General features: G+C 46.5%; 1 protein-coding gene and 1 long non-coding RNA gene across 3 annotated transcripts in view; one reads left to right on the top strand and one right to left on the bottom strand.

Annotated features, from left to right (window-relative positions):
• Positions 1–2,706: 2,706 nt before the first annotated feature.
• LOC121463239 lies at positions 2,707–23,539 on the bottom strand. Of its 2 annotated transcripts, none has more exons than XR_005976423.1 (5): positions 23,447–23,539; positions 12,451–12,671; positions 11,702–11,860; positions 10,113–10,786; positions 2,707–2,977 (listed from the first exon to the last, which is right to left on the bottom strand). It is a non-coding gene; the product is annotated as an uncharacterized LOC121463239 (long non-coding RNA). The 2 variants fall into 2 exon arrangements; XR_005976424.1 differs by lacking the exon at positions 23,447–23,539 and adding an exon at positions 22,986–23,122.
• Plxna4 (plexin A4) overlaps positions 23,174–25,526 on the top strand; it is a 454,568-nt gene continuing 452,215 nt past the window's right edge. The window contains exon 1 of the mRNA XM_041675360.1: positions 23,174–23,254. The gene's annotated coding sequence lies outside the window, so the exon portion shown is untranslated. The remainder of the gene's footprint in view (positions 23,255–25,526) is intronic.

The following is a 25,526-nucleotide window of genomic DNA, read 5'->3' as shown; positions in this document are numbered from 1 at the left end:
ACATGTCACGTTCAAGGATAGGATTTCAATATTTTAAGGATGTCAGTTCATCTCTAATTAACCAATAAGCATATTTAAAGCTTAAATGGAAACTCTAGTTTGTTTAAGAACGTCAATACATCTGTATTCCAAAACTTACATGGAAGGATAGATGCCCACATCAACTGAAAAGAGGGAGTAAGTAGAGAGAGCCATCAGAAGGCTAGGTACTTGGGAGGGGTTTGGGGAAGGAAAGGTGATGTAATTCTATTTTAATTTAAAACATTTATTAGGAGGCTGGAGAAATGGCTCAGTAGTTAAGAGCATTTGTTGGCTGTTCCAGAGGTCCTGAGTTCAATTCCCAGCAACCACATGGTGACTCATGACCATCTGTAATGGGGTATGATTCCCTCTTCTGGTGTGCATGAAGACAGAAGACTCACAAAAAAAACATAGAATACATGAATAAATACATTTAAAAAGCATATTTAAAAACAAAGTAGTAAAAAAAAAGTGGGTAGACAGCTTCCAGCATCCCAATAGGAAGTAGGATATTTAGTTAAAGTGACTCATAAATGAGTGTGGGCAAGATGAGTTATTTAATTAGCAGATGGGTAAATTCACATGCCATGTAGAGAAACATTAAGCTTGATTCCCATTAGTATTGCATATAAGTGAACTAGAGATAACTAAGAGGGAATGCGATGCTATGAGGCCACCAGAAGAGGACCTTTGAGACCTAGGATAAGAAAAATCATCTATAGCAAAATTTCAAATAGTAGGAGGACATTTAATTATAATCACATCAGAATTCAGGGTTTCTCTTGGATGAGGGATACAACGGAAAGTTAAGTGGCAGTTGATAATTGGCAGGAGACATTTCCCTGTGCCTAAAGTGGATGAAAGTTCTTTATCTAGAATGCATTGGACATTCTTGTAAATCAATAAGCAAAGGATGAAAATGTCAGATGAAATATGGGCAAGAGAGATAGACATGGATGGATAATGGAGAGATAGCCCATGGGATTGGAAATCTAACATGCTAACCAGCACATACAGAGATGAACCAAATCTATTTTTAAAACGAGGATTAAGAGATCTCTTTGACCCACGAGAAAGAGACAAATCAAGATGTGGAACTATGCGCTGTGACCCGTCTGGTTTGGGTCTGGAAATCTGACTGGGCAGGCAAGGGGATGGAGAAAGGACAGATACACAGGCAGAGAAGGGGTGAGGTGGGCTGTTCATAGGAGTGTCTATTGCTACAGACATTCCGAGGGACAGAAGGCCCTCATAAACACCCCATTCTAGGTAGACATGCCTTAGGCTTCTAAGCAGAGTTAGAGGTAATCTGGGTGCCTGTCAACGGGAGGTGAGTAGTTAGAAAATGTGACAGTAATGTACACAGTCGTTCAAAGTTATAGGTTGGATATATGTTCAGCAATATGTTTGGATGCTCAAAGCATAATATTAAGGGGAAAGATTAAGAAGCGTGTGAAAGTGTGTGTTTATACAAATTAAAATTTTAAATGCATAAAAGAGATTGACATTTTATAAGAATGCATACAACAAACTAGTAAACAAAGGAACACCATTAAATTCATTGTAATAGTAGTCAGTGACCTGTGATTTCTTAAAAAAAAAAGAAAGAAGAGAGACATAAATGAGAGAGAGAGAGAGAGAGAGAGAGAGAGAGAGAGAGAGAGTATGAATGAGCCCATCGTGAACTAGGAGCATGGTTGAGTCAGTTCTCTGACCCCACGTCTAGTAGACTAGAAAAGGAAAAAGAGGTGACTAAATATGATCACCAGGACTTAGGAGTTTGTAAAGGAGACAGACACATGCTGACTTAGTCACCACGGGACAGTTCTGCTCATGGCAGAACAGTGACATGAATGATGGGCTAGTGACGACAACTTAGGCGGGGGCTGGGAAAGTGAGGAGCAAACATGTGGAGGAGACAGGACATGAATGGGAAACTTAATAATCACATGTAGACATAAATATGTAAATACCCATAAGTGTATACATAAAAATAAATAATAAAATTCAAAAATGAATAAAAAAATCAAATGTGGATAACTATGGATACATCTGATAAGAATGCAAAGGGCAGAGATGATCAAGTCTCGAATCGGGAAAAACATCTTGGTACTAGGGTAAGCCCATTGCACTAGGCAGCCGACACCATCAGCCAGCCTGAGGCCATGTCTAATTTTAGAAGTAGACGCCAGTTGACTGTGTAGGAAAATACATTGAAGCTCTGCACAGTCAGAGACGAACATGGTTAGTTCAACGAGAGAGCTAATCAACACATTAGTAACAAAATAGAAACTATTAGACATGTAAACCTCTAATGTTCATCCTTACAGTGGAAGTGAATCCTTTTAAAACCAGCCCCCGCCCCCTTAAAGAGCCATGACATTTAGATCCTGCTTCCAAGTTTGAGGTGTAATGAGATGATTTATCATGGAAAATTATTGCTTGATCATCAAAAAGTAATGAAAATTGTCACAGCCTCCCTTCTTAATGATATTTCTCCCTGACCTCCTTCTTCTACCCCCAAAAGGAGCTCAAGGATGCTAGCATGTAGCCAACTCGGGGGTCCCAGGATAGCTAATTGATAGAAGAAGCCAACCATAAACACATTTTTCATAAGTAAAGATAAATCCTGTAACTTTTTAATTAAAGCATAAAAGCCCATCGTTAAAGGTACATAAATCACCGAGAAGCCTTTAATTCTTCATACTGTTTTGTTAGGTTTCATGCATGTTTCCAGATGGTTTCACTCCATACTCAAAGGGAACAGGCTTGGGAGCAGTGGCTCGGCAGGACTGGGACCTGGGTGTCCGTGCTGGGTGAGGACTTGGTATTGCCTTACACTCAGGAGAAAGAAACATGAGGGTTCAGCTCTCTTTCCCCCTTAATCTCAGTCTATGTTCATAGGTCCTGGTCAGTTAAGGCAGTGACCAAGGCTCAAGAGACAAGCCCAACAGCTCTGTGGAGAAACAATCCAATAAGGTGAGGCTATAAAATGTCCAATCAAGAAGAGGCATGGATGGGAGGGGGAAGGAAATGGGGAGGTGTAGGGAAGAGGGTCTGGGAGGGGAGGAGGGAGGGGAAACTGCAGATGTAAAAAATATATATATAATAAAAATCATTAAAAAGTTAAGAAAAAATGCCTGTCAAATGCTCAGGAACCTTGAAGTCAGCATCCTGAAAGAGAGGGATTTGGGAATTACACTGACATGGGTTGGCTCACCATGGAGGCTAGAAGCCCAAGCTCCAAGTGTTGACAAGGGGACAGATCTGTTTCAAGCCCTTTCTCTTAGCTTCTGGTAGTTCCTTGGCTTGTGACAGTGTGTCATTCCCTCAGTAGGAGTGTCTGCATCTGAAGCTCCATCATAAGGAAAGGAGTCAGATCGGAATAGGAGCCTGCCCACTCTAGTATGACATCATCTTAGCCAAGTATACCGACCGTAACCTTCTTTCCAAACATACTCTGAAGTGCTGAGGGAAAACTTCAAAATACGAATTTGCTGGGGGCAGGACATAGTTAAACGCATAATATTAGCATGAAAGTGATGTCCTTGTGTAATGATACCCAAAGCCTGAGTCTAGCTCATCTGAGGACCATAGGAACATCTCTCACTGCAAGCTGCCTCCAGTCTGATGCTCAGAGGAAACACGCAGTTCCCAGGCATGCTTTTCTGAGCCTGGGCCTATTAAAATTCGGTTCTGGCATGTATCTCATTGAACTTTTTTTTTGTGTGTGAGTATTCTGATCTTGTGATGGGTAGTCCCCTATTGTGTGTCTCTTGCTTGCCTCCCTTAACAACAGAAAGAGCATACTAACCTCCTGTCACCAATAAGCCAAGGATGGACATTACCTATGACTTAACCCCTTGACTGTATCCTCCTGGGATATCATCCATTAGAGTATGCAGAAACTCTGTGCTCCAGGGCTGGAGCAGTGCAGGAAACAGTCTGCTTCTGTAACCTGGTCCTGTCTGCTCAGCTTTTTCCTAGGTCATCCTAGAGGTCTTCGAGGTTTCCCACTTCTGAACCACTGATGCTCTTCTAATAGGTTCTATCTTTGCCTAAGAGGTGGGTGGAATCCGTTTCTGTGACTTACAAAACAAGCTCTGACAGATGTACCCAGGATGTCTTCCTGGTTACCTGGGGAGGTGTCGCTCCATCCATTTTAATCTCAGAACGAGTCAGGATGCATCATAAGATCGAAAAGATGACAGATGACCGTGGAGTGGTTGTTTTTTCTTTCCATGAGTAAGACCTCAGACCTGTTCTCTGAGGGTGTGACTAACTCAACCAGGTTGGCGCTGGGGTGGACAGGAAGGAGGCGACAACCAACTGCCACACACTAATTTATATTCCACGACAGCTCACGTTGTATGTCAACTGTGCGGGTAAACAGCTTCACTGGTGGCAGATCACAGGGCCCAGCGATGTTTATCTTGTTAAAATGGAGTCTAAACCAAAGAGATAAGCTCTGTGTCATCTTGGGGGAGGTAATCCACGTGTGTTTGGTTTAGCTTCTGAGATGTGGGCTCTGGTGTTATTTGTGTCTCCACAAACATAGGCAGGGTGGGTAATTCTTACTGATTTGAGTTGCTTTCAGATGTATGTGTGTGGGGACCTCCCCCAAACCAGACTATTTGACAAAATAGTATCAAGGCACGTGGAGAAATATCTATGGCAAACTGAAGGAGAAAGGCAAAATAAGAGGGAGGAAAAAAGGCATGTAGGGGGGTTATTTTTGATTAAAAAGCCTTGCTTTTGTATTTACCTGCCTGCGGCAGTGCCCAATCTAGTCAACAATGTGTAATTCCATTACCATTATCTCCCAGTTCACTTGAGAGAGGCCTCAGCCTGGACAGGCCGAATAAAGGACTTCAGTGTTCTGAACGCTTCTTTCTTATTTCTTCCGCGACTTTATTCCTTTATTGGCAGCTGGCTTAGCGGGAACTAAAGGGGAGCCAGTCAAATTGTTAAGTGAGATTTTAATGTGGGTTTTTAAAGCACTCGGAGAGGGGGAGGTGGTTAAATTAAATAAATGAACAATGCCTCCGCATCTCGTGTGACTGATGGCCGAAGTACTGTGGAGGGCCCTTAGCCATATAAAAGAACCTCAGCTTTTTTTTTTTTTTCTTCAAATCTTTGGGCTTTTAATGAGGAAAGTGATTTGGGTTGAATGGTAGGACTCCCGGGTGTCTTCTAGCTGTGCCACTCAGCAACCTTGTGACTCTGTTTCTCTGCCTGTACCCCACGACCATCTTTGTCTTTAGCCCACCACAGAGGTGACGCTGGGAGGAAGAAAGGGATGAGCTTCCTCTAGTGCCAGAAGTACCAGGGAGAACGGAGAGGGCAGGCGGGAGGTAGATACCGGCAAGTCTCATTTGCTCATGCTAATGGGACACAGGGTTCCCAGGGAGAAAGGAATTGCAAGGATAAAGCCCGGCTCTTGTGTTCAATCCTCGCCTCCCATGGGGTCTTTTATTTCCTGTCCTTACCCTCGTGGACTCTTCCCGGAAATGCCCACCAATCAGGACGCAGAAAGGACAGACGGTGGCTTGGAAAGATGCTGGGGGTGTTGTGACAGATGAGGCCTCCTGGGAGCGGCTTGTGTAGAGCGGCAGTTGTGATCTTACTTTCTGGGAGAGGAATTGGGGGTGTTGAAAAAGCACACGCTATGCATTGGTGTGTGTGTGTGTGTGTGTGTGTGTGTGTGTGTGTGTGTGTTTGAGGGGAGCTGGGAATGACTATGGCAGATGCCTGTCCTTGCCATTATGAATTGTAAGAACTCTACATCTGAAAGCAAGAACAGGGACGGCCTTTTTTTGAGGGCCCAATATGTGCGCAGTCTCGTGGCAAATGCTTTATATGCCTTGCATTCTTTAAAAAGTGCTTCTAACTTTCAAAAACTGGGCCTTTATGAGTAAATTTTTTGAGCGCTTCCAACATATGCACATGTATTTATTTATGAGTTATATATATGCTATTGTAATGTGTTATGTATAATATATGCACAACTGTATATATTTTTAAAGAACGAGGGACATAAATAGGGACAGAAGTTACACTTTCTCCCCGCATCCCCATGGAGCCGTGGGCAGATGCTAGGTGCTCATAGCTCACCCTGGCAGTTTCTGTTCCTCACAGCCTGCTTCTCAGTAGGTGTTATGGCTTCCATTTTGTAGATGAAGAACAGTGGCTGAAATTGTTTTAGGGATTTGCTCAGGTCTGGGGCTATAGTCTGCGTCTCTGATGCCTGATCTGGGTGTCTCTCCATCACTTTGCCCCTTCCTTCTTTTCTACCTACCCCAAGGGCTCTGATGCCCAGGCAGGAGTCCCTGTAGCCCATGCTCCCCTCCCCACTTCCTTCCTTCCTTCCTTCTTTCCTTCCTTCCTTCCTTCCTTCCTTCCTTCCAAGGCTCCCATGTTGATCAACAGGAAACACCTGCATTTTCACTCATTCACATCAATGTTAAATAATCCCATTCCTTTTTTTCCTTTTTTTCTTTTTTTGCAGATATTTACTGTCCCAGCCTCCCTTGCAGCTTACAATGGCCATATGACCCAGTTCTGGCCAGTCAGACGAGAGGAGGTTTCTGAGATTGTTTTCTTTGGCTATTGGACTGGAGTACTCATCCAAAAGAACACCCCGGCACCCCACTGCCTACTACCCTGCTTCTCCTCCCTCTGTGGATAATAATACATAGAGGAGAGGCTGGAGCACAAGCTGGACATTTTCTGACTCTCAGGAAACGAGCACAAAAATAAGAACTTGTCAAGAATAAGTAGTAAGAATAAGGAATAGGAAATCCGCAGGAATTTCTCCTGGTAAGCTCGCTCACAGAGTTGCTGCGCCAGTCTCAGGGACTACCCGCAGCCTTGTTGCTATGTGAGATGTGAAGTCGATCATCGGTAGAGCCGCTGGATTGGTATTTAGTTATTTACAGAGTCTTTCCGAAGGACACAGCCTCTATTTTGATCTGCCTCTCCCATTGTCAGCCTATTTCTTCCATTTCTCTCTGTGTTCAGTCTCCTGGCGCCGTGGTTGATCTTCATTGTCAACTTGACGGGCTCTAGAATCATGCAAGAAACGCAGCTCTGTGGTGTGTTGATGAGGACATCTCAAGAGAGTTTTAACTCAGGCAGACCCATCCCATGAGCTGGCTCTCCCAGGCTGAACAGAAAGGACAAAGACAATTGAGTGTTGGCTGTCATCTCCCAGCTTCTTGGCTGTGATAAACTGTACCTTCAAAGTGCGAGCCAACATCATGCTTCTTCCCGTCTTCCTTAGGTTCTCTTTCTCGGGTATTTTGTCAGAACAGTGAACAAAGTAACCAGTACAGAAAAACGATGCTGAGATAAGAGTCTGTTGATGTGGCCCAGCTGACCATCTTGTCTGTAAGCTTTTGGAACGAATTTGTGGGAGGAATGTGGAAAACTTTGGAGCTGTGAGCTAAACAAGACTTAGGGTGCTCAGGGCTTAATGAGTCATTCTGATTGGAGAGTGGGCAACCAGGATGCTGACCGAGGGCAAGCAGTGTAAACTGCTCATCAAGTTTCATAGCGGGACGAGAACTATGTTGGGGAGTGAGCTGGAAGCCATTTGTGTTATATTTTGGCAAAAACAAAACTAGCTGTATTGTCATAAAAATTAACATGAGACCGAATTCTAAGTAATGGACAGAATTATTTGATAGAGGAAATTTCAAGGCAGCATAACATTTGATCAATGTCTTAATTATCACTTATTGTACTTACCCAGCTTTCAGCAAGACAAGATCACACAGAGTGAGCAGGAAAGATGCAGAAATGTGCAGTTTGGTGAGAACAGGAGTATGTGCCCAATGAAAGATCGGACAGAGTATATTCAGACAGAGTATCTTTAATTGTTGCAAAGATTAGTGCTATAAAAGAAAAAGCTCATGTTCTTTGCAGTGATAATAAGAAAATTGTTCTGAGGATGAGATCCTACCTGTCAAAGGCTCCAACTTGTGAAAAAACAAATTTGTTTCAAAGGAGAGACCTGAATTGATAGCGCCGCGGAAGGGCTCCCTGCTTGAGAAGACCTGGTTAGAGGAATGTTTCCCCGGCCCATCCACCAGAAAATACAGAAGCCACTATACTGTAGTGGGAGAGGCCAGGGCACATCTTCAGCTGGCACAGTACTTGGTGACATTGTCCAGAACTGTAGAGCTTGTTTTGAAGATAAGCAAAATACAAGATTTTTAGATCGTGGAGGCTTGCCCCAAGGTTCCAGAGTGAAGCCAGGGAGCACGGGCTGGGTTGGAGTCCCTAATGAGGCACCAAAAAGGCTGCTGTGTGAAGCTGTGGAGGTGAATCCCAGTTCTGAGGAAAGCTGCCAGAGTGGAGCTCACTCAGGTGAGAGGCTATGTGTGTGGCAGGTGGCAAAACTGGATAGGCCGAGCTGCCCAGGTCTTTTGAAGCCTTGATGACGTCACCACAAGCTCACATTCTGGCACGGAACTGCTATTGCATATGGGAATTATGTAGTTTAACTCCTTTTGTAGGGGCTTGTAATTAAGATATTATATTCTTACTTAGAAGAGACATTGAACTTGGCTTTTAAGACATTGGGAACTTTGGGAGATGAACATTTTTTCATTGTGAAATTATCATGAGACTTTAGGGACCAGGGGTAGAGTGTTATGATTTAAAGTGACATGTTTGGGTGCCAAGATGACAAGGGGTAGACATGTGGGGTTGGCCTTTATTATCAACTTAACATTATTTGTGAACACCCAGGAGAAGCTTCGTGGGGCACGTGTGCGAGGGTATTTCCAGGGATGTTTAGCTGAGACAGGAAGACCCTCTGAAAATGTGGGCAGCACCATCTCAGAAACTGGAGGGTTGAGTGTGTCCCAGACTGAGCATAAAGAGGGTGAGAAGGAAGAGTTCCAACAGTCATCTCTCCCTGCCTCTGATAGCAAACACGGTGACCATTTGCCTCCTGTTCCTGTTGTCCCAGCAAGAGCCCCACTTGACACCATGCCTTGACATCATGATGGACTGTACCCCAAACTCGAGTCCGGATGAATCTTTTCTTATATTACATTTGTTAAATTTTTTGTTTTTTTTGCTATAGCAATGAAGAAATTGACGAATAGAATGAGTTGGCTTTTAGGAAACTGTGCTGGAACCAGATGGCACAAGAAAGGTTAGGACCCAAAGGTCCTTTTAGAGTGATGGTTAATTTCTCCTAACTCTGTTCTATGTCCTGCAGTTATGGTACTCTATATTTGTGTGTTTATCATGGCTGTTTTTCTCCTTCCCTTTTGTAGTTGTGCCCAAACTGACTCTCATAGTTCCCCCCACTTGCTTTCTTTAGAGTGTCGCTGCCCACGTAATCTTACCCCAGAGCCTTGTGCCATTTCCTTCTTCTGTTTGCTTTGGTCTTTCCCTGGCTAACCCTTTCTTATCCTTTAAGTCACAGCTCAGAGGTTATCATTTCCAAGAAGTTTCTCTAACCTGATAACCTCTTCCCCTTCTCATCTATTCTGTATATTTGTTTTCATAGAATTTACTACAAGCAGAACTTTTTCGTCTGCTGACCTTGTTTATTCTTATCTCTACCTACGATGTATGTCACAGGAGCAAGCACCTTGATTGCTATGAGCTCGACTTCAGCCCTGGTACCTAGACCAATGCTTGCCACATCATAGGAGATCAAGGCATATTTCCACAACAAATAGAAGAAAGGATGAATGGACCTGCTTATGCGAGCCCTTGTCCCCATTGGAGCATTTTGATATTTATGAAACAAGCATACTCCAAGTACAGCGATCAGCTTCCCAAAGGACTGAAAGTGCTTCAACTTTCCACCACTTAGAAGAACACGTTATGTTATGATTTCTCATGGAGGTGAGCCTTATTTCTTAAAATACTAGAATAGCAGAAACATTGTTGATAAATTTTAAGAAAGAATAATTACAACTTGAATATGATGATCTTATCAGAACCAAGAAGTGTTTGAGGAGTGACACCCTTTCCTTTAAGATCCCTTCCTCCCACCTGAGCCCCCGTGTCTTAGTCTCAGTCAGGACCCTGCTCTTTTTTTCTTTACTGCTTTGCCCCCTACTCACCTGAGAAGCCCGAGGGCAGTGACTATGGCTGAGAGCTTTGACCTGCAGCCCAGCGCCATATGGTAGGCATTACGTGGATGTTGTTTGAATGGGTGGCTCTGAACATGATATGAGTTATGCAAACTCTCTTGTTGGCATCTTCTTCCTTAGAATTACAATAAAACAGAAAAATCTTTACAGTCATGTAAAAATCTGTGGTCTTTGGAAGATACTTTTATCAGTGCCTTCATCTTATCAAGTTTTCCTTTTCTTCTCTTTCTTCCCCTTTCTTTATCCCTCCGTGCTTTCCTTTCTCACTCCATCCTTTCCTACATCCCTCTTTCTATGACATGACACATCGTCTTTCACTGTAAAACTTGAATGCTTGGGTAAGCATGGAGAATCAGGAGGACAAAGATAATGGGGCCTGAAAGGAGTTAGTCACTGGGGAGGAAAGAGTGGGATGCTTCAGTTTTTCTTTCAGGAGAAGAAGATGATGAAGAAGGGCTCACAATGCTCATGGTAACATAGAGGAATTACTGCCGGGAACAGCAAAGGGACATTTGGACTGACAATTTGGTGTTCCCGTGGAAGAAGCAACTGCAAATTCCTTCATAGAGAAGTTCACTTGATAATGAAGCAATTTTCCCCAGGAGACAGGTGAGAATGTGATTGTTCGGGTGATGGAGGATAAACTAGAAGAGGAAAAAGCAGCTGTTATTTATAGTTATCACAGTGTGGTCAGGTTAGGACAACACCCACTCAGCCCCAAGGCTTCCGGTTCCTAGAGTAAATTGGTATAAGATGACCTGATTTCCACTACCAGAGACCTCTCTGAGATGCTAGGTACTCAGTTTGGTTCTCAGACCCTTGTTGGCTATAAAAAGTTCTTACGGATAAAGGGGGTAGGGATGGAGGGGGAGAATGGGTACTCCTGGGGAAAGGAGAAGCTGCCAAGTCCATGGGAAGGCAAATCCATCTGGGCCCACACAGAAGAAAGACAGGACCCTGAGTTACATGGAATGCAAGGTGGGCTTAGAAATTGTCTTAGCTTAGTTTCCTGTGTCTGTGATAAAATAACCCAACAAAGCACTTCAGGGAAGAAGGGTTGATTGTACTCACAATTCCAGGTTATAATCCATGATTCTAGGGAAGTCAAGGTCACAAGAACTGAAACTGGTCAGATTACATCCACAGTCAAAAGCAGAGAGCAGTGGATTGATGCACGCATGTTAGTGCTCAGCTCACACCCTTCCCTCTTATACGGTCCAGGGTCTGAAATGGAGGGAGGGATGCTGCTAGTGGTGGGCAGGTTTCCCTTCCTCAATGGTGTAATTAAGATCCTCTCTTACAGATGTTCTCACGGGCCAGTCTAATCTAAAAGTCTCTCACTGGACTCTTTCCTGGGTGACTCTATGTGGGTCAGATGGACAGCTAAAACTAGCAGTCACGGAAACTACTGAGAAAAATTGAGAATCCTGAACTGGGTTATGTAAGTATTCAGGGGGAAGTGATGAAGAAGTGGCTTCATACAGGGCCGCATTGACTGGGCAGAGGTGGCATTTCTAAGGAAGACGTGGACAATCCAGGTAGGGAAGAGACAGGCTTACCTGAGGCGATTCCTCTCGCTCCTTCCAGATTGTTCAGTAGTAGCATCCCTGAGTTCCATCCTTAGTGGAGATCCTGGGTAGGGTGGTGGTTATCTCCCTTAAATGTGACCTCGTACACATTGCAGTGGAAGTCCATCGATACCTACTGAGTCAATGGTACTGTAGTAGATACAGAAGTATCTGTGAGCCTATGGCACCGTGGCAGATACAGCAGTAGACACAAAACAGCTAAAACGCATGATGTCACTAGACTAGAGATGGCCATTAGCCCAAATACTCATTTCTACTTCATCATTACCCACTTCCCCCCCCCGAACATGTCAAATGATGAAGAGCTCAGAGCCACTCCAGGAAATCTATTCCTTCAGAGAGCTCGGACTCCTAGAAAGACATTCCTCCTATGGAGCCTAAATGGCTCTACATAAACAAATTATGCTCATTGATCTTGCTTATTTATGTAGCTTATAGTTGCGTGAAACTGATACTACAACCCACCTCCTTGACAGCCCTTCAAATATCTGAAACCTCATGTTTCCCTGAGTCTTACTTTTTGAAGTCGAAAAGTACGGGTTCCTTTTTATTTTCTCAACTATATCGTGGTTTTAAATTTTCTCTTGAGTTGGGCCACTCTCCCCTGAATGTGCTCAGATTTATCACAAAGTAGAAGGCCTTGGGCTGCATGGATGATTCATCTCAAAGTGGAGCAGTGGCCACCACTCCCTCCGGGACTCCACTCTCTGTTAATGTACCTGACATCCAATTGACCTTGGCAGCATCCCGGGGTGACTCATATTGAGCGTATAATAGGTCTCAGCTCGTTGTAATATCTCCTTGGCACTTTATTTGCAAAGCTGTTCTCTACACCTGTGTATAGATGGGTGTGTCCATCTCAGGTGGCCATTTTTTCGGGGGCTTCCTGATTGATTTGAAAGCAGAGTGTGCTCTTCATTGCGAAGCTCTGGTCATACACCTGCAGGAGAAAGATAATGAGACTTCTTACTGTCACTTGACAATGTATCTAAAAGAAAGCAAGATCATCCCCTCAAAGGGTTGAAAATTGTAGAGTTCTTTACTGATGGCCTCTCTGAGAGGCAGAAAATGAGGACATCTGGTTCATCATTACTCACTGTGAAGGGCTTCCCAGAAATCTAGTGACAGCTACTGCTGTCTCCCTGCCCTCCCAGCCTTCCTCCTGCCTGGCAGGCCCCCCCCCCCCGCCCCGCCTGAGCTTCCCTTCCTGCCTCGCACTGCAAACTTCTCCCCATTACTAAATGCTGTCTTCCGGCACTCTGGGTTGCCAACTCGGATGTGCTTAACTTCCTCCCTTTTTCCCTTTCTCAGCACGAGACCTCATGTCAATACCAAACTTCCCAATGAACACTGAAGGCGTCCCAAATCCAAAGTTTCTTTTTTCTCTGAGCAAAGAGTTACAACACTCATGTTCAATAGCTTTAGTGTAGTCTAGACAAACTTGATAACCATGTCTCGTCTGTCTTCATCAAAGTCACTAGTAATTGTATTAAATAGGATCAGTTCAAGAACATATATCCCAAGGAAACTGTCCTTCATGCTGCCGCTGATGTATCTGTGAACCTCTTTGAGATTTAACCATTGAGCCCATTCATCTCTTAATCCACATAACCCATATTCTTCCAAACTTTTATTCATCAGATACCTGATACAATTCAGATATCCTCTTTCATATTTTCTTTTTAAAAATGTTGTATGTGGTTTTTTAAAATTTATTTTAGGAGGATTTCACACAATGTATTCTTTCCCCACTACCCTCCTCTCAGATACCACCACCCCAACTTCATGTTTAAACTTTTAATTTTTCTTACTCCATGCATGTGGGTGTTTTGCTTGCACATCTGTGTACCACACATGTTCCTGAGGTCTGTGCTTAGAGAGGGTGTCAGATCTCCTGTGACTGCAGTTATGATCGAATTAGCCACCATGTGGCTTCTGAGAATCAGATCTGGGTCCTCTGAAAGAACAGCCAGTGTTAAACACTGAACAATCTCTCCAACCCTCCTATGTTTTCTTCAAGCGTTACAGGCTTACTGAGTCATGACATGAGACTAATGAACAGAGTTCATTTTTGTGACTGCTTTGGAATAATTGTTTGTGATGCTCCTATGTTTATATAGTGCAGCCTGAAGCCCCAAACACTGATGGTACTTGGAGATGAAGTCTTTGTAGGTGATAGGGTTTGGAATATGGTCTTGTAGGGTAAAGAATCCACTTACGGTGGGATTCATGTCCTTATGAATAATGAAGAGATACTTAAGATCATTCTCTTTCTCATATTTCCCTTTTCTCCTCTCTCCATGAACCAAAGAAAAGCCTTGGGAGGTCATGGTCAGGAGTACTGTCCTCACCAAGAATCCACCCAATGCTGGTACTCATCTTAGACTTCCAGGCTCAGAATATTAGGAAATAAACATCTGTTTTTTTAAAGCCACCTAGTGTATGCTTTTTTATTACAGTTGCCAACTGATGAAGACAGCAATCCCTGGCTTATCCCTAGTGATGAACCAAGTCTTGCCTTGAACCACCAAGTTAACACCCTCTGACTAAGAAATTGGTCCATTGCTGGACTATGTGTATGTTCATGGACTTTACAGAATTTACATTGTTTTCCATTTTGTAGTAATAGAGTAATATTTAACTGTATTTGGCTTTCCTTCTATTCTACCATTTGAAACAATGCTTTCTTACATTAGTAACTAATTTTTGTTTTACTTTTTCATATTTTATATCCATACCATGTCTGGGTGTTACTCTCTTCAAGTTCCCAACCCTGCTACAAAAGAATATTTCCATTCTCTCACCCTAAGGTGACTTGTTCTGGTGTGGGAAAATGCTATTCGGATGTATTTATGCAATTCCCCCTGATCCATCTAGCATCAAGAAGAAATCCTCAGGTCAAGTTGACTGCAGACTGGTCGTTAAGTGACAACATGAGGACTTCTTTGCTCAGGCAGACAACCTGCTGAGTGATCTCCAATAGAGGAGCAGCTTGGAGCAGAGAGTAGGGAGGTAGAACAAAGGCAGCCCTGAGCACGATGCAGATGGGATGGAGGAGTGGTTGGCTGGGCTCGGAAGTGAGAGCACAGAGGGCTGGTAGTGCGATGAAGATGTTTTTAGCAGCAGCATTTGTTTTGTTCACTTTTAAATAAGCTGCTTAAAAAAATTGAGAATGCAGTTTTTTGCACATGGTAAAATGCCATAAAGAACAAAGGATATTAATAAAATATGTAATAAAACAATGAAGTATGCATTCCCGTCTATTTCCTGTTGAACTTTTTGGTGCATTATTTTAGAGTACTCTATGTATATGCAGGCCTATAGAGATAGGAACACACTTCCTGTATACTTGAAAATATGCAAATACATTTACAAAGCCATTGGTTTTCTGCAGAACAGAAACACATATATTAACTTCATCTCATTAAATATCTGCACAGTATTCTATTTCATGGTATGCCATAATTGTAATAGTAGTATTCACAGGAAAAAAAACAGAATTGATGCCGAACCTTGGATATTAATCATAAGTCTGAGTGGGGGGAATAAATGAGAGGTGCCTGTGGTACTTTGAGAATGTCCCCCATAGGCTCAGATGTTTGAGTATTTGGCAGCCAGTTGGTGGCGCTGTTTTGGGTATGTTTTGGAGATGTGACCTTCCTGAAAGAAGCATGCTCACTGGGGGTAGGCTTTAAGGTTTCACGATTACAAGCCATTCAAAGTTTTCTCTCTGTTTCCTGCCTGTGGTTTAAGATGGGGGTGCTCAGATGACTGCTTCATGCCTGCCTGATGCTTGGCTTCCACAACACAATGGTGATGGACTCTTATCCCTCTGGAACCATAAGCCCAAATAAACCCTTGCTTCTATAAATAGACTTGGTTATGGCGTTTTCTCACAGCAATAGAAAAGGAACCAATACAGCATCTATTAACAGATTTACACATTGAGCTTCCTGTGTAACCTAAGACAGATAATGTCAATATATTCTTTGCCTTGGTTTGTTGATTGGAGAAAAATAAATCACAGTCACTTGATAGAGCAAGAATGCATTCCTTTAAATACTAGGCTTGGAAAAGCAGCAAATGGAAAGAGTATATGTTAATGTTTTCTTTAAAAGTGATATGTGGGAAGAATAGAACACTCACTGTGGCTACCATGATGCTGAGTTGGGTTGGTGCTGTTGACACCTCCAATTATATTATGACTGGATCCCATTTGAACAGGTTTAGAGGTTTGGTCACCAGTGGGCAAATATTGTTGGGGCAGACTGACAAGAAGTAGAGCCTTGTGGGAAGTCTTCAGGGCACTGGAGCCTTTGCCTAGAGGAAGCATTGCAGTTCTCCTGGGACACCCGAATTAGTTCCCTCAAGAGTGTTGTTAAAAGGGAATAAATGTGGCTCTTCCCCTGTCTCTTTGACTTTCCACTGGTGATGTGACTTCTCTCTCTTTTTTGTGCTCTGATACTTGTGATGGTATTCGCTGTGGGATCCTCTCCAGAACTGAGCTAGTGCTGGCACCGTGCTCTCGAACCTACAGAACTAGGAGCCTTAATAGACCTCTTTTCTTTATAAAGTTACTCAACCGTGGCTATTATAGTATAGCAACAGAAGGTGAACTAGCACAGATGGAATCTGTTACCAGGCACCTGAATGCCTGGCAGGGTAGGCTAATCTGGACCAAACCTCTGTATCGAAGCCTGTCGTTGGTCCTCTTTAATGCTATGCCAGCTGATGTTTGCTAAAACAGTCCCCATTTGTGATGTATGCAATAGTCATGGTGTAAATATTTCCACAGTGTCTGATTTCCAGCTGCCAGCATGGCCTCACTGGGTGCAGAGATGGCGAAGGATGGGCATGATTGCTTTCCCCTGTCCTTATATGTTCCACACACCACTGTGCCTTGGACATCTGCCACTCTGAATTCCGAGGAATGTATGCCCTTTGCAAATCTGTCAGCAGAGGAGCCTTAGGAGGAACTCCTCCAAAAGCAATAAAAGAAAATGGACCTCAGGAGAACAGAGGCAAAGAATGGGGCCTGCCTCAGAGTCCTGGAGGGAGACAGTAAAGGGGAAAGAGTTACTCTGGGTTGAGACTTGAAGGAGAATCCTTTCTGAGACAGACAGTTGTTATTCCCTATTCTCTCTCTCTCTCTCTCTCTCTCTCTCTCTCTCTCTCTCTGCTTCTCCCCCCCCCTTTTTTCCTCTCTCCAAAACCTTTGGTTTTTGGTATGTGTTGGGAGTGAGGGGCTGAGGAAGGGTCTTGCTATTTAGTCTCAGCTCATGTACAACTGGCTATGTTACCCAGAATGACCTTGAAGTCAGCACTCTCCTGCCTCAGCCTCCTAAGTGCTGAACCTGTGGATGTGTGCCACCATGTGTAGCTCTTCTCTGGCCCTTGTGCAGGCCTGGCCCTCGTGATGATCCTGGCATCTTCCTGAGATCTCCACAAACTTCCCAGGATGGAGTAGAGAAGGTATAAAGACATTCTTAGGGGAAAATGTGGGAAGGAAAATCAAACTACTAGTCTGGCATTCCCTGGACTTTATTGTGCCTTCTATCCATAAGTACTGCCCATTGTCTACCCTTTTCCCTTGTGGTGTGATGAGGATCAAGATCATCTACAAGCAAAGCTTTAGGAGAGAGGCCCCAAGGGGAGTAGTGTTCTGCAGACACAAGGTCTCACACTGGGGTCCTACTCAAGTTGGTTTTCAGAAGGCTCTCGGTCAGGGGCTGGAGCCAGACAGCTCATTAAAATGAATAGGACCTAGCAGGCCTTCTGCATCTCTCCTGGACGTCTCTGATTGCTGACAGTCTGGAACTGATGACAGCCCACTTCAAGTGAATGCTGGACTTGAACGTTCCCTGTGTTTTGCTTCCCAGACCCTTGGTCTGGTTTTGTCGTTTTCATTTAACACAGTGAGATGTGTTGAGAAGCTTGACCCCAGATTCCTGCAGGGAGGTCCCGGCTGGGTGTGTATAGGAGATCAGTCCTGCCCCGTATCAGGATATCATGTGCCCCCCCTTCTTCCTTATCCTAAAGCCAAGTGGGCTCAGATAATGAGAGTGAAAGGTTAAGAGGCCCAGCAAATGATCTGTTCCCCCTTACCTCACTGTATCGGGCATGTATTACTTCCAACTTGCTCCCGTGAAACACCATCCGATCCCTGCATCCCTGCCCTGGAGAGCCCTGAACCTCTTTGGAAGATGCTGAGGCTGCAATCAAGTGTTTATACTTTCTTTTTGAAGAAAGACTGGAAGCTTGCCAGATCTGGGACCCTGCTGTTTCTGACCAATAGACTTAGGGCCATTCTCATCCTTTTCCCATGTCTTTCCACACCACCGCATCTTCTAACTTTTCATCGTCATTATTAAAGAGATAGTTCGCCAGTTGGTTGAGAGAGAAAGAATTCTACAGAGAAGGTGAAGAAGGCTAGGAAGGAGTGGTTGAGGCACATAGGAGCTGCTTCTAGGACCAGACAACCAAGATCCCCAGTGTCCGTGCACATGTAGGGTCTGATGGGGCATCTTCTCTGCCTTTGTACCCTCACTGTGCAGTCCAACAATCCATAGCAAAGCCGCATCACTGGCTGTTAGCAACAATAGAGACAGGCAGAGGAAAACCAAGATGTTTTCCTACCAAGTGACTGATGGACAGTGCATGTAATAGAGACCTTTGGAAAATAACACCATCAGCTCCAAAGTACAGTCGCCACAGGTCAGGGGGCAGGGTCTCTTGCCTTATGGAGGAGTCCCAGAGGGAGCTGACAGTGGTGGGCGGACAAAGCCTTAGATGAGTAGAAGGGAGTGAGGCACGGATGCTAACGTCTGCATTGTCATTGATTTCCATGGGATAGTGAAAAGGGAACCCTTTGGATCCCAAGACTATCACAACTATGGTGACAAGGATGCACCATCCCCACCCTCCCCAAAGGAAACCATTTTTCTGTCCTATGGCTCAGCATCTAGAAGATAGACCCATGTGTTCTAGGCTTACTTAGCCCCTTAATGACATGAGGAAAAATAAGTTTGAATGGATTGAGAAGCTGTAAAGCTGCTGTAGATCTTTGAAAGAGCAGTTGCCAAGGAACACGCACATCAAAGGCTGCTGGAGTGTATGGGGGACATCTTGTGACACATCCTGATGGTGGCAGGGCCACCTGCTTTCTGTCTACAACGCTGCCCCGTCGGTTTGGGCAGGCTAGGATTTCCCATTCTTTTCTATTTGGGATGAAGTCGATAATTATGCTCTCCTGCAGGTGGCGCCACAATGTAGGTTTTCAAGCAGCCTTTGGCCAGAGGTTTTTATCCTGAGCATAGTGCAGGACCCAGCTATGGGACAGCTCTTGGGAGAAAGATGTCTCTGTAGCACCACCAGACTCTGGGAAATTGTTTAATAAACAAACCTGGCTTTGTCTCTGTTTCTAAACTAATAAAATGGTCATAATTAAGTGAGAGGAATTTAGGAGTCTACTCTCTCCTCTTAAACCTGGCCCTTTTATTCAGCCACGAGAGATGAGCCATCAAAATCTCACAAAAATAGCTTCTTTAGAAAAATAGGGCTCTATGAAGCAATATGTCATTTAACTCCTCCCTCTTGTGGCCATGGGGCCAGGCGCTGACCTACCCAGCTCTGCCACCAGGCCAGGGATGCAGTGAGCGAGTCACAGACCCATCAAAAGCAGGGACCGGCTAGACTACCCAGAGTATGTCTGTCTTCACCCCTCATCAGCTGGTGGGGGTAGCAGAGCTAGACAGAGCTAGCAGAAGAGCTAGAGGGCTTGTCGCGAGTGCAGGGCCATGGCGTGGACCATTGCATGACGCTGGCTTTGCCCGTCTGTTGATTCACGGGGAAGAGTCAGGACAGCAAAGCGCCTGCCCCCTGCATTGTACCACCGGAGAAAAGAATACTTTCCTATGACAGGGAGGACACGCTCCTTCCACGTGCATTGCGTTAGAATTCCAAATCACGCTCACAGGGGTTGTATTTCGTTTGAATGCCACTGCAACCAGAACGCAAAAATGTGGCCGGGGAGGGAGGGAGCGTCACTGAGGGCACATGACCTGTGCAAAATGATAGTGATGGTAAGTACCAGAGTCAAGGAGCAGGTCAGTCTGCCTTCTCAACCCCCACCTCACTCTGGACTTGAGGGGACATTCAATAGGCCCGCAGGTCTCTTGCTGTGGCTATTTTGACCCTTTCTGCCATTCCTTACAATGGTATGAAGCCTGCCTTCCTCCTGTGGTATTCAGTGGGAGCCAGGGAAGCAAAAGGCAGTGTGCAGGAAGGTCCCATTAAGAACAGGAGGGCTGGCAGGGGCTGCACCTGCCCTTTGTGGCTCCAGCGTTCTGCACGCTCTTTCCCTGTCGCTGAGTTCCGTCATTACTCTTCAGGCACCATGCGGTATTCATTCCTCTGAATGAAAATAAATGACACCCCACACCAGGCAGGAGATAAAGGATAATAAACACACTTTGTTTGCTGCCTCTGGAAAAAAAAATCTTTGACTTCCTGTCCATCCATCAGGACATTGGGACTGGAATTTGCACACACACACACACACACACACACACACACACACACACACACTACAAGGAACAGAAAAGACAACCAGGCAGTATTAAAAACACTTGCTGGAATGATTGATGATTGACTGAGAAGGGGGTTAGTCCTCACTTCCTCTCTCTTCAGCGTTTTTACAGAAGTCCCCTGTAGCTGAGTGACAGTTGTGTTTGAAAAGATCTTGTGTATACCTTTAGTGAAGCATATTATTTAAGTAGCCTGGAAAGGTTTTCTGTAGGACTTCCTAAGCTGCTACTTCTAGGGTGAGCCAGTTGGGGTGGTGTCATGTGCCAATTTTAGAGGTTTGAGTCCAGGTGAGACAAGCCTTATGCAGACCCGCGGGGACAACTTCCTCTGATTTTGCATGCCAGGTGTCTCTGCTGTCTCATGTTAGACAGACATTTGGCCCCGGGGCTTGCTCGGTTCTGGAAGGATGTCAAAGCAACAGCAGCAACACGGAATTATTGTTATGTGTTTCTCTGGGCTTCGGAAACTAACTTGATATTGTGTGCTTTATCTCGAGTCGGGGATCCAGAGTTTCTGAGAAGAGAGGAGCCAGATCAATGCATTAAGGGGAGCTAATAAGATAACCCTTGCTGTTTTCTGGGCCTTGCCATGCTCAGCGGACAACCAGAGCCTAACCGGGCTCCATGCTGTCTCCTGGAACACCCTTTAACTGTAACAACGTCTGTCTCTCTCCTGCACACATTTAATTCATTGCCTCCTTCTGGGGAGAGCAATTTCAACCAGGTCCTGTGTGGGGAAGCCCAGGCCTACCCACAATATGTTGCCTGCCCCCAGGCCTTGTATAACGTGCCAGCTCACAGCTCATTTCAAAGTCCACCCAGTTTATAACTTTGATTTCTGTGAAAATATAACCCTTATAGGAAGGTGGAGGCATTCATACTGCTGTCGGTCATCTCCTAATAAGTAGCTTCTGAGAGGTTTGGATGAGAGGGGCAGATATTTGCTGGGAGTTGCTGGGGTTGAGGGAAGCTAAGACGAAGAAATGGCATGGGTAAGTGGCTTGGGAGTCCCAAACCATAGTCTTGAGACTATGAGTGGCTTGACACTTCTTTCATCACTGGCTACTCTCAATGGACATGGCTGCCAATGCCATTTTCCCGGAACTAAGGCAGAAGTAGGCTTACAGAGCTGGGCAGACACACAGGTCGGCATTCTGGTTTGTTTGGTTTTTTTGGTTGGGCATCTTGGTGGGGAGTGGTCTATGCAGAGATATTCTAGATAGTGCTATCTGCTTCCTTTCCCCACCGATTTCTTGCCTCCCAGATGTTGTCTCAACTTAAGCAACCTTGGGGTTTCTTTCTTCGGGCATCCAAAACTACTCTGACGTTAGCATTGTCTGATATATGTTTGGGCTATGGTCCAGGACCTAGGGCTTCAGAAACAGAGAAGCAAGGTCAGCCTCTGGACATATCAGGTTCCCCAGGAAGCTTTGGGGCTTCATTTCTTTTTTAGGACTAGAAGACTTGGGCTTGGGAATTCTCTAGTGGTCTGTAGGGTTACCTTGGTTGGGGGGGGGGGGGGGGGGAATAGGGCTGGACCAGAATTATCGTTTAGGGATGGGTGTATGTTTTGGCAGGTGTCTGTTAGGAATACCCGAAAGTGCCTCTGACAGCCTGAACCCACATGCCTGAGCGGGAGGGTGCCTCAATCCAAGCGTACTTGGTGTCACCATATATGCGCCACTCTGCCCTATGTCGCCACCATCAGGGTGGCTCGAAAGACCCAGGGGGTGTCTGCAAAGTCCACTCTGGGGAGAGCGGGCGAGCCTGCGGCGGCGTCAACGTGCAGGAAAGCGCCCCCTGCCCCCTCTGCCGGCCGTTCTACTTCGGTCTAGATGTCAGCCGCGAGCTCCGAGCCAGCGAGCGAGCCAGAGAGGGAGCGGCGGCGGCGGCGGCGGCGGCGGCGGCGGGCCGCGGGCGGCGGGGAGGGGGAGGAGGCGAGGAGAGGGAGGGAGGAAGGGAAGCAGGGAGGGCGGGAGGGAGGAGAGGAGGACCCAGAGAGCGCCAGGCAGCTGGAGTTTTTGCAGCGCTTGGCCGGGCTTCAATGCACAGCAGCAGCGAGCCGCGGCAGCAGGCAGCCCGGGAGCTCCGGCGGCGGCCGAGCCAGCGGCGGCCCCGCTCCCTGCCCCCTGCAAACTTTGCGAGCAGCCCGCCCGGGGGGCCGGGGGCGCGCCCGGGAGGCTCGGCTTGGACCACGGCCGCACTCTTGGCCGCCGCAGCGCCAGCCGCCGCTGTCGCTGCTATCACCGCAGCTCCGCGCCTCCCCGGGGAGCAGCCGGCGGCTCCCGCGGCCCCCAACCCCGGCCCCTGGGCATTGCCCGGCTAGTCCCCGGGCAGGGGTGGGGGTAACAGCAGCGCAGCTAGCCCTGGGCTGCTAGGGGTTGGCCGCCACTACCCAGGGTGGCGCGCAGAGGCTCAGAGAGCGCTCCCCGGCGGGTCCCCAACGCACTCACCGCCGCGCCAGGGCAGCGGCCCGACCCGGCTAGCATGGGCGGCGCGGAGTGACGCCGCCGTGCCCGCTTGGCATCAAGGACATTCAGCCCGCGGGGGTGGGGACGAAGGGGGGCAGCCCCGCGTCGCCGCCGCAGCCCCTGAGAGCACTGTCGCTGCTTGGGCTCCGGGGCTGGGTGGAGGAAAGGGGTGCTTGGAATCGATCCACATTTTCTGACCTTTTTGTTGGACATTACGCCCACCTTGGACGTTGCAAGAGGAGCTGTCAAGCCCGGCAAGCTCTGATTTGGCCCCCTCCGTTTTCCTCTGCTGCTCGTGGCTTCCCCGTGCCTCGGTGGAGTATTTGCGTTCGGGGCTGGGGCTGAAGGAGGCAGCCACACGCGCGCACACGCACACGTTCAGAGGAGGGCGAGAGGCAGCGGTACAGGCACCATCTGCAGTGTCAATGCGGCGCTGGGGCTGAAGGAGGGAAACGCCGCTCTTCCAGGTAAGGAGCCACCGGCCGGGCGCAGGGCCAGCGGGGCAAAGCGGGCGGAGGTGCCGGGTCCGGTCCCAGAGTCCTCGCCTGCTCCGAGACAGCCTGACACACACACACACACACACACACACACACACACACACACACACAAATCACACGCGCGCGCACACATGCATACACGCATACACTGAGCTCACGCACCTGCCCACGTCCCACCTGGACACCCGCGTAGGTGCAGCGCAGCCCGGAGCAGGGATTTCCCGTGTTCTTCTCTTCACCGGACCTAGACTTCTCTTGCCCAGGACTTTCAGGGTGGAATTCGATAAATGACTGACTCTCCTATCTAGCCTGGTAGGATGAGGGAGCGATTTTGCTGTTTCTAGCTCCTTTCAATTCCTAACTGGTTTTTACAAAACAGGAGAAGTCATGGGAGGTCTTAGGAGACCCGCCCAGTGCAATTGCGTCCTTGGCTTTTGAACACTCTATTTTTTCTTTCCTTTTATTAAATAGGATAAAGACAGAGAGATATATACAGATAGATATATAAAGGACAGAGATTAGGAGATTGTGGTCATCGGGCGCCTGGGAGGAGGCCACATAAGCTACCGGGGCTGCAGTTCTGTAGGGCGGCGCATGTGGAACAGACTCTGCGTTTTGCTAGTAAAGGCAGCACACACGCCTTTCCGAAGCGTGGCACTGCTTCCCCGGAATGTGCCGGGATTTCAGGCGGGGAGGGGCTTTAACATCAAAGCTAGAGGAGGGATCCTCGTCTAGGGAGGGTGCTGCGGTCCTTTAAGGAGGATCAACCCTTATTCACGTTGCCAGTTGCTGGTAGACAGCAAGCAGACAGGGCTTGGGGATACAGCTTTGTGGCCAACCTCTCACTCCCTTATCCTTCTCTGTGCAAATGAGGCAGTTTCCCAGGGTGTCTTTAGCTAACACCTGTCACATGTCTTGGGGTATGCGTCTGAGAACGCAACCTAGGAGGAGAGTAGAGATGGATGTAGACTCTACATCCAGGCAGAAAGGACCGTGAACATATTGGCATACCTGCCCTTTAAGGTATTGGGTCTACTGTGTCTCCCAGAGTCCAGATCCTCTGCGTGCAGAACTGTTTTCCAGAAGTCAATGGTTCAAGTTTACTTCCCCAGAGCTCCACCCCCTCAAACCCTAGTTTCAGAGCCTGCTCATTCTGAAACTTTTCCTAGAATGGATGGGGAGGGGGTTAGGGTTCCAAAGGGCTTTTTCATGGCTCCCCTATTAAAGTCTAAGAGAGACTTCTTTGGGGCCTCAGTTATTGCCTGGAGAAGAATAGAAGGTTCAAATACATCATGATTTCAGGCTCGAATACACATATAGAAAGTTTCTATCCTTCTATAGGTGTCCCTTTGTGGTGTTTTTGGGGCACCCTGATAAAAATGGGATATACTTCTTTCTTCTTCATAAGATCATGTGTTCAGAGAGTCTCATAAACCTACCAAAGGGAGAAATATGTTGGGAATCTTCCAGAAGGTGAGGGACAAGGACTCTTGAACAAGGGGGACTTAAGTGCAGGTGCAGGGTTTCCACTGTCTTAGAAACCCTGATGATGGGGTGCAGCCACAGAGGGCTTTCTTTGTACCCTCAGCTCTCCTGTTTTTCAAACTTTTTTTTTTTCTGACCCCACCAAGGTCTCTGGTTAGGCTTGGGGAGGGGGTGGGGAGCAGATGCCCTAGGAGGGAAGCCTTATGCCTTGCTATGTGTTGTGTGAGCTGTCCTTTGATTGATTGAAAAAGGTAGCAGGGATAAAGGAAAGCGTCTCACAATGAGAACCTGGATCAGTGAGAAACATTCTTCTTTTTAAGAATGGTGGGTGTGCACACATCCAGCTGCACACATGCGCCTTGCCAAATGCAGTCTTGTCCAAGCACGGGTGCCAGGGGCATCCACTTCTGACTTCTGGGTTGTGGAAAAACATTGGTACGTTACAGCGTGCACACACTTGGAGAGTGTGGATGGGGAGGGCCCATCTATGCATGCGCATGGCTGTGGCACATGGTTTGGAACAAGCAGCAAACTAGTCACAATGAGTATGTCCCAGAGAGGCATTCCTTCGTGGGAACTGTGAGGGCAGGAAGCTGGGGTGCAGATCTCTCCTGCCCCAACAGACGTCTCTGTTCCCCTCTTCCCTTTCTCAAATATTTGCAGCCTCAGGATCTGTTATTTTAAAGACAAGGCAACTACCATTATGCTGGCTATAAGCTAAGTACTGGAGCTCAAAAGAATCCCCACACTTTATGCA

Source organism: Microtus oregoni, unplaced genomic scaffold, assembly GCF_018167655.1.
Source record: "Microtus oregoni isolate MIOR12 unplaced genomic scaffold, Mior012 000026F_ref0000081, whole genome shotgun sequence".
NCBI classification, from domain to species: domain Eukaryota; kingdom Metazoa; phylum Chordata; class Mammalia; order Rodentia; family Cricetidae; genus Microtus; species Microtus oregoni.
Note: the sequence above shows the minus strand (reverse complement) of the source record. Positions and strands in the feature narration are given on the sequence as shown.